At 41.0% G+C, this 7,176-nt stretch overlaps 1 long non-coding RNA gene across 2 annotated transcripts in view; it reads right to left on the bottom strand.

Moving 5' to 3' along the window:
- Nucleotides 1-532: 532 nt before the first annotated feature.
- Nucleotides 533-7,176, bottom strand: part of LOC137281631 (uncharacterized) — a 254,568-nt gene continuing 247,924 nt past the window's right edge. For both annotated transcript variants that reach the window (XR_010956752.1, XR_010956751.1), the window contains exon 8: nt 533-1,210. This is a non-coding gene — a long non-coding RNA (uncharacterized lncRNA). The remainder of the gene's footprint in view (nt 1,211-7,176) is intronic.

Below are 7,176 nucleotides of genomic sequence, written 5' to 3'. Positions count from 1 at the left end.
TGTGTCAGCGCAACATTTGGAGATGCAATGTGGGCGAAAGAAACACGGCTTAACAGTCATAATTATTGACTGTACATGACTATGTTTTTATGTGATCCTACACGTCTCTGCGTGTGCGTGTGCATGTGCGTGTGCGTGTGCGTGTACGTGTGCGTATGCGTGTGTCTTCTTCTACAAGCAAAAAGGTATGTCCGGGTAACAGCGCTCCCCAGACGAGTCATTACGTCACTGATCTACACGAATATCAAATCACGCTGTCCTGATATTCCGCCTGATCCCGAGCGCAAGGCAGGGTAAGTACAAATTCCATATTTTAACTTTTGTATATAACCAAAGAGGGTCCGCTCTCAAGACAATATTCCCTATCAGTGGAGGCGGTCTAGTATGCCATGAAAGTCAAAGGACGCCGAATCTACTGATATAAACAGCAACAACATTCATTCCTCTAAACCGTAATAAGAAGTTAGTCTGATTATGAATAAATACGATATTCTCATAAACAAATTAGAATTATGGACACAGACAGATTAAAAAGACAATTTAATAATATCTATTTTGTGTCATCATCTTTGCACAAACGTAAAGCGACCTCTCTTTCACATGTAGTATTGCATTTGAAAACCTTGAATAAATGCCGAACAAAAACCGATTAAACATCAAAGGTATATCCGCTAGGAATGCTCACAGAAAGAATTTGCTGTTTAAATTCATTTCAACAACATAAGAAAACTAATTTGTGGTTTGGAAACAATGTCGTTACTAAAACTTCATATCCTGCCAAAATTTAACGATTCTATTTTTCATACTGCTTCAAATTGGACTACAAAAACACATGGTTTAATTAAACACAAAATGGTGAGATTTTCTTGCCCGAAATCCCCTTGAGGGCCCGTGAATCGGGACAAAAAACAAGTGTTAAACACCGAACTTAATTGAAATGCACAAGCTGGTAACTGGGAGACAGTTTTCCCATGTCATTTCCGTCGAGATCTTGTCAATTTCAGGTGTTCTCAAAACTCAGCTCGGGTAATTTCCGGATCGTGGCAACATGGGGCGGAGCAGGGGCCTCTTCCGTGTTAATTAGGGCTGTGTTTTGGAGCTGCTGGCCAAGTCTCGTCTCCAGTGGCACGAGATCTCACTGTCGCAAGAGTGGACAGCGTGCTGCTAATTGGGGCTAGTAATTGTCCGTAGGTCGAACTCTGCCAAGCACCTGAAATAAAATGCGAAAGGTCAAAACACGGGTAGAATGGAAGGTGACGCGAATCAAATTAATGTCATCTTTCGACATGGATTTTGCTATTTATTCAGCATTGTCTGTTTCCAGCGTGTCTATTTAATGATTCAAATGTACCTCTACCATTTCAGTGAATGTGTTATAATAGGCCTTTACCAATAGTTACAGCATAGTGATATCAGTTGCAGGTTATTGCTAAAATGTGCCTGCAAATATGATTTGATTTTTTTGGGTCAAATTTCGGCTACATATGTACGCTTGTCACTGTTGTATTCGTGCCCCTGTGCTATCTTATTGTGTATGGGTCGTTGATGATGCTGTCTTACTAAGTCACTCATTCACTGAGTCAGTCAGTCAGCATCGTTGTGTCTGTCTCTCCCTCATTCACTGAGCCAGTCAACCTCTTCCTCATTCATTGAGTCAGTCAGTCAGCTTCTCCCTCATTCGTTGAGACAGTCAGTCAGTCTCTCCCTCATTCCTACAATCAGTCAGCCTTTCCCTCATTCATTGAGTCAGTCAGTACCACCCTCCCCGCCATTCATTGAATTAGTCAGACAGCGTCTCCCTCTTTTATTGGGTAGGTTAGCATGTCCCTTATTCATTGAGTCAATCAGTCGGGCTCTCCCTCTTTCATTGAGTGAGATATACAGCCTCTTCTTCGTCCAGTCAGCGTCTCTCTCATCCATTAGTCAGTCAACCTCTTCCTCATTTACTGAGCCGGTCTGTCTCTCCCTCATTCAGTGAGTGAGTCAGCATCATCATCATTCATTGAGTCAGTCAGTCTGCATCATCCTCATTCATTGAGTCAGTCAGTCAGCCTCTCTCTCATTCACTGAGTCAGTCAGCGTCATCCTCATTCATTGAGTCAGTCTGCGTCATCCTCATTCATTGAGTCAGTCAGTCTGCCTCTCTCTCCTTCATTGATCATGAGTCAGTCAGTCAGCCTCTCTCTCATTCATTGAGTCAGTCAGCGTCATCCTCATTCATTGACAGACATATCCGACAATACCTTACAAGAGACACAACCACACTGCAATCATACCATACCATACCATAAAAGAAACACCACCAGATTGCAATCCTACCATACCACAAACGAAACACTAAATAACATAAAAGAAACACTAAATACCAAAAAACGAAACACTACCAGACGGCAATCTTAGAGTGCAATTCTACAATACCATGAAAAACACTACCTGATTGCAACTATTCAATATTAGAAAAGAAAAACAACTGGACTGCAATCCTACAATACCATAAAAGAAACACTGTATAGAAACATTAGATGCCATAAACGAAATACTGCTGGATTTCAACAATCCCACAACAAAAAAACACCACCAGACTACAATCGCAAATTACCAACCAAAACAAAGAAAAAGAAGAAACACCCCCACCCATTTTGGATGTCTTTCTGTTCATATTTGGTCAAAGAAGACCGACTCAGGCAACTTGAAAATCAAAAACGCCCCTGGCTTATGCACATATATTTTGTTGATGGTCGGTCTGATAATGATGAATATCAGAAGAAAACTCAGTGTCCTAATTGTCCCTCCAAAATGGTCATTTAAGGCCAAACTACGAGATATGCAAATTAGTTTTGTTGTGTGGCTCATCTTCGTTCTTCAACGAACTTGACAATAATTACTCTCGAAACCTCAACGAACCCTTGAAGTAGAGAGTGTTAACACTTTTCTTGTAACAGCTAGTGTTGCAGGGCACGGAGACAAACGCGGATCGCTTTCCCTGTCAGGATGGCTATCGGACAAGGCTACATTTACTGCCGAACCACTCAAGGCTGTGTTTGCACAGAACAGGAGCCCAGTCCCTTTCAATTAAACTAATCATAGGAGAAATTAGACTTATCCGTCTTTGGGAAGCACGGTTTTCAGAACCAGCAAGCAGATATCGACAGCATTCGAGAAACGTGCCTTCACCATCAGCAGGCGCGAGCTGGATGGGTTTTGGAACCTTGAAAATCTCGGCGACGTGTGTCTCGAAGGAATTACCCAAAATGCAACTGTAAAAATCAAACATTTGCTGAGAAATTTAGCTCGTGCATCGCTCGTGTACCACGTGCTGGGACATGCGCACACGCCGGTGTAGATTGAGCTGGCTGTCAACGTCAATCACTGTAATGGGATGGATTGGCCTAAAAAGCGCGGGAAAATCTCAGTCAGGCAGACGATGTTGAAATCTTGATCGATTTTCGATGTGAAAAATATTGAGAAATTATTCTCAAGAAATAAGACCCCGGAAAACATAATTGGATTCCATGCTTGCAGCTTGTAACAAAACGAAAGGTGTAGAAATTGAAGACTGCATTAGTGACAAGGCGAGCGTAAGACCAAGATCAGACAACTCTACAGTATACTGACTGAGTAGGCTTGAAGCGTCTGATCCGGGGTAATCGCATTAGAAAACAAGGATTTAGGCGGACTTAGTCACGAGTTCAAATCCGTACACAAGTTACCATTAGCAAATAAACAATCATCATAATGCATTACCAGTGCATGCGTTCGATTTTGCATCCGGCGTTCCTGAAAATGAATTCCTTATAGCGTTGATGAAACAAGACTCTGAGGAGAGTAAAACAGAGAAGAGTGAAACGGATGTCATTCGATTTGAATTAATTTCATCTGCGAGTGATACAGGACCCCTCATAAGTAAGTGTATTTAGTGTATGAGTGAGTGAGTCGAGTTTTACACAGTCATTTTGCATCAGTATTCGAACCATTTCGCGGAGTTTCACTATTCCGCACTGTTCTCTGAAATCTATGAGTAAAATAGACCCACAAAGTGACATTTTAAAAGTTTATTTTTCTTTCACACTGGTCTACAATTTCAAATTTATGACCCCTTATCAATATCCCACTGTGGAGCAATAAGCCAATTCACTTCGATGTCATAACACAGGATGTCTAGGTCACGTGACCATAATAAAGATGGCGAATGTCCTTTCATCAAAAGCCACGAGCTGCCCAAGTTTTGCCATCCGACGATACAATCACTGTGAAGATAATGAACCCGGCTTTCGAGACAAATAAAATCTAAAGATCATTTCAAAGCTCAATGTACTAAAAGTGATGTTTTATTATATTATTTCATCCTAGGTTTTTGTGTGCCTCGTACGTCCATTGATACCCCCATTCAACACAAGCACTTTCACTTTCCTTCAAGACGATCATATTGTCTGAAAGCTCTTTCAAAAGCAAAACCATGTTGACTGAAAATGGGTCTTTTTCACAAAGCCAATGAAAAGCCCCTACAATATGCTACTGATAGCCGCCTTTGCTTGTAAAAACAAGAAATTGGGCCCTCGTAAAACGATGCATCCTTCGGTCGATAGCGACATTGCAGAGAGGCTGTTCCAAGCAGAGCATATTGCTTGAAATTGGCGCTTCATTTAAGTCATTGCCTGGGCTATAACTTTAACCTCTAGATCATCAATACCGAAATACAGCACTCCGGCTAATTTGAGGTCGTCCCGTGATAGCCAATAACTCGGCGGTTCCATTATCGTATTGGGCCAGGAGGCTCGTAGCGAACGCAGAGACATTGCACGTTACATCCATTCCGCTATTTGACAAGTTGGAAGGAAGATGGAGGATTTTCAAGTTTGATTGAAATAAAAAATGAAACTGTTCGCATAAAATGAGCGAAATTCTTTTTGGGGTTGCAACTGGAACCGACTGTCATGTGTGGAGTTCACTCAGTATATATGTGGGTGTTTCTGTGCGTTTTAACAATTGTTCTAGAGTATTTAAAGTTTTCAAAAACAAAAACGTTTAATTATTTTAACGTTCCCAAATAGGGTAAAGGGAATACAACTGTTAAAAGTTTTATGTGGTAACATTCTGTACACATTCGTGGTGCATGCGCAGTTCCTATTACGATTCCTTGAAAGGTAAGCTGTTTACGACTGACTGGTGAGAGTGAGTGAGGTAGAATTACCCTTGTGGTGACCAGCAGGCCATACCCATCTCAAAGTGCTGTCTGAAAGGCCCGTACTGATGTAGGCGTTTGACGGACACTCAGACAGACAAACAGACAGTCAAACAGACTATATTGACACACACCATGAAAGCCTTTTGTCATACTTGGTAACATTTTACAATGATCAGGTATCAGGTTGCGAGGGCTGACATTTAGATCATTCTGAGATGGTTTCTTAGCTGGAATAATTCATAAATATAATTGCCCAGTCTTTGTGTTGTAGTAAATGTATACTATTCCCCCCCCCCCAAAAAAAAAAAAAAAAAAAAAAGAAATAAATAAATTTTTAAAAAAATAAGAAACTCATAGGCGAGAAATCCTTTGTGAAAATGTTGTATTTTCAAGCATGTATAACTCGTCCACAAATGGACTTTAGTGCATGAAATTTTGCATCAACTTGTAGAAGACGTTAATGTCTATAATACCAAGTGGATACTTTTCGTTAACGGAGACGTTGAGCGCGATGGTGACGAGTAGTACGAACCCGAGGTCGGGTTTCCTGGCTCTCAGACTAATCTCTTTCAGCCTGTTTGACCGGATATTCTGAAGTCCAGGCACCCTGGCTGCTGTGCTCTCGCCCGAGGCAGTATGGTCACACATCTGTAGTACCCGGATGTACCGATCTTAGGCTGCAGTGGTAACTCGAGGTCTGCCTGTACGGGGACGGTCATTTGTTAGAGTTATTTTGTTGCATATTTTGACGATTGCTTGAACACAGTAGGTAATTGATAGAATAGTTTTGGTTGATATCAGCTGTATTAAAACTTGACACTTTGGTGAAACCCACTGGCAAGGTTGCTGACAAACGATCATCGGATCCTGATATGATTACGGGGCACAACTCGATTTCCAGCGCCCTAGACAACAGGTCGTCCAGGATGTTTCCCTTCGAAACAGTTACAACGTTCATTTGGATTAAACGTTAATCCGAGGTATTGTCATACCGTATGTCATACCATATTGTTATATTTATGATTATATATTCGCGTGGTCTGAACCATAGAGGTTGAGAGGTAGCCCGGTGGTCAAAGCGTTCGCTCGTTACGCCAGAGAACAGGGATTCGTTTTCTCATATGGGTACAATGTGTCCCCTGATATTGCTGGAATATTGCTAAAAGCGGCGTAAAACCATACTCACTTAACTACCTTTAACTAAATACTGAACTGCAAAAGAAAAGTACATTTAGAAAAAAAATGAAATCCCATAAACGTGTCATCTATTTAAAACTTGACAAAAAGCTAGAGACGCGTTTTTATTTCTGTTCAGTATACGTTTCAGTTAATTATGTGGTTAATGGAAGTTCTCATTAGTAAATGAGAAGAAAAATGTCTGAAGACGCATATATAAAAGTGTTGTTTTTTCTTGTGACAATTCGCAAAGCTGGTTTTAAGCAACACGTCGACAAATAGCTGGGTAGCGAGAGAAAAACCAACCAAAATAAACAAACCTTAACGCTAACATTTCCTAAATAAATCCCAGCTACCATTAAAATTGTAATTTAGCAGTTAGTTTGCACCGCGCGTATTTTTAGTCCTAAATTGTTATTGACAAGTCACATGACATGCGTGTTGACGTGCGATCGACACCTCTTGCTTAGCATGATAATAGACTGTTGACATATTATAACGACGTCTCATCATTGACAGTGTATATAACACAGGGGTGCATCGTGATGTCATCGCTACAACTAATCTAGTGTCTGTCCTTAAAAGCTTCATAACAGTTGACCTAGTTTCAAACAATGGTGAATCCCATTAATATGGGTGTTGCCGTTCAAGTGAAGTATTTCAGATCAACAAAAATTTGGACGAACGAATCATTTGTGCAGTGTAGTGTCATTGTATCGCTGTGTAGGACAGTCGTGACGATCACATGCAATGTTCAGACACACCCAAACATGCTGAGACGGGAAAAAGGGATATCTGTGGACGTGAACGTGGAC

This window comes from Haliotis asinina, chromosome 4, assembly GCF_037392515.1.
Source record: "Haliotis asinina isolate JCU_RB_2024 chromosome 4, JCU_Hal_asi_v2, whole genome shotgun sequence".
NCBI classification, from domain to species: domain Eukaryota; kingdom Metazoa; phylum Mollusca; class Gastropoda; order Lepetellida; family Haliotidae; genus Haliotis; species Haliotis asinina.
Note: the sequence above shows the minus strand (reverse complement) of the source record. Positions and strands in the feature narration are given on the sequence as shown.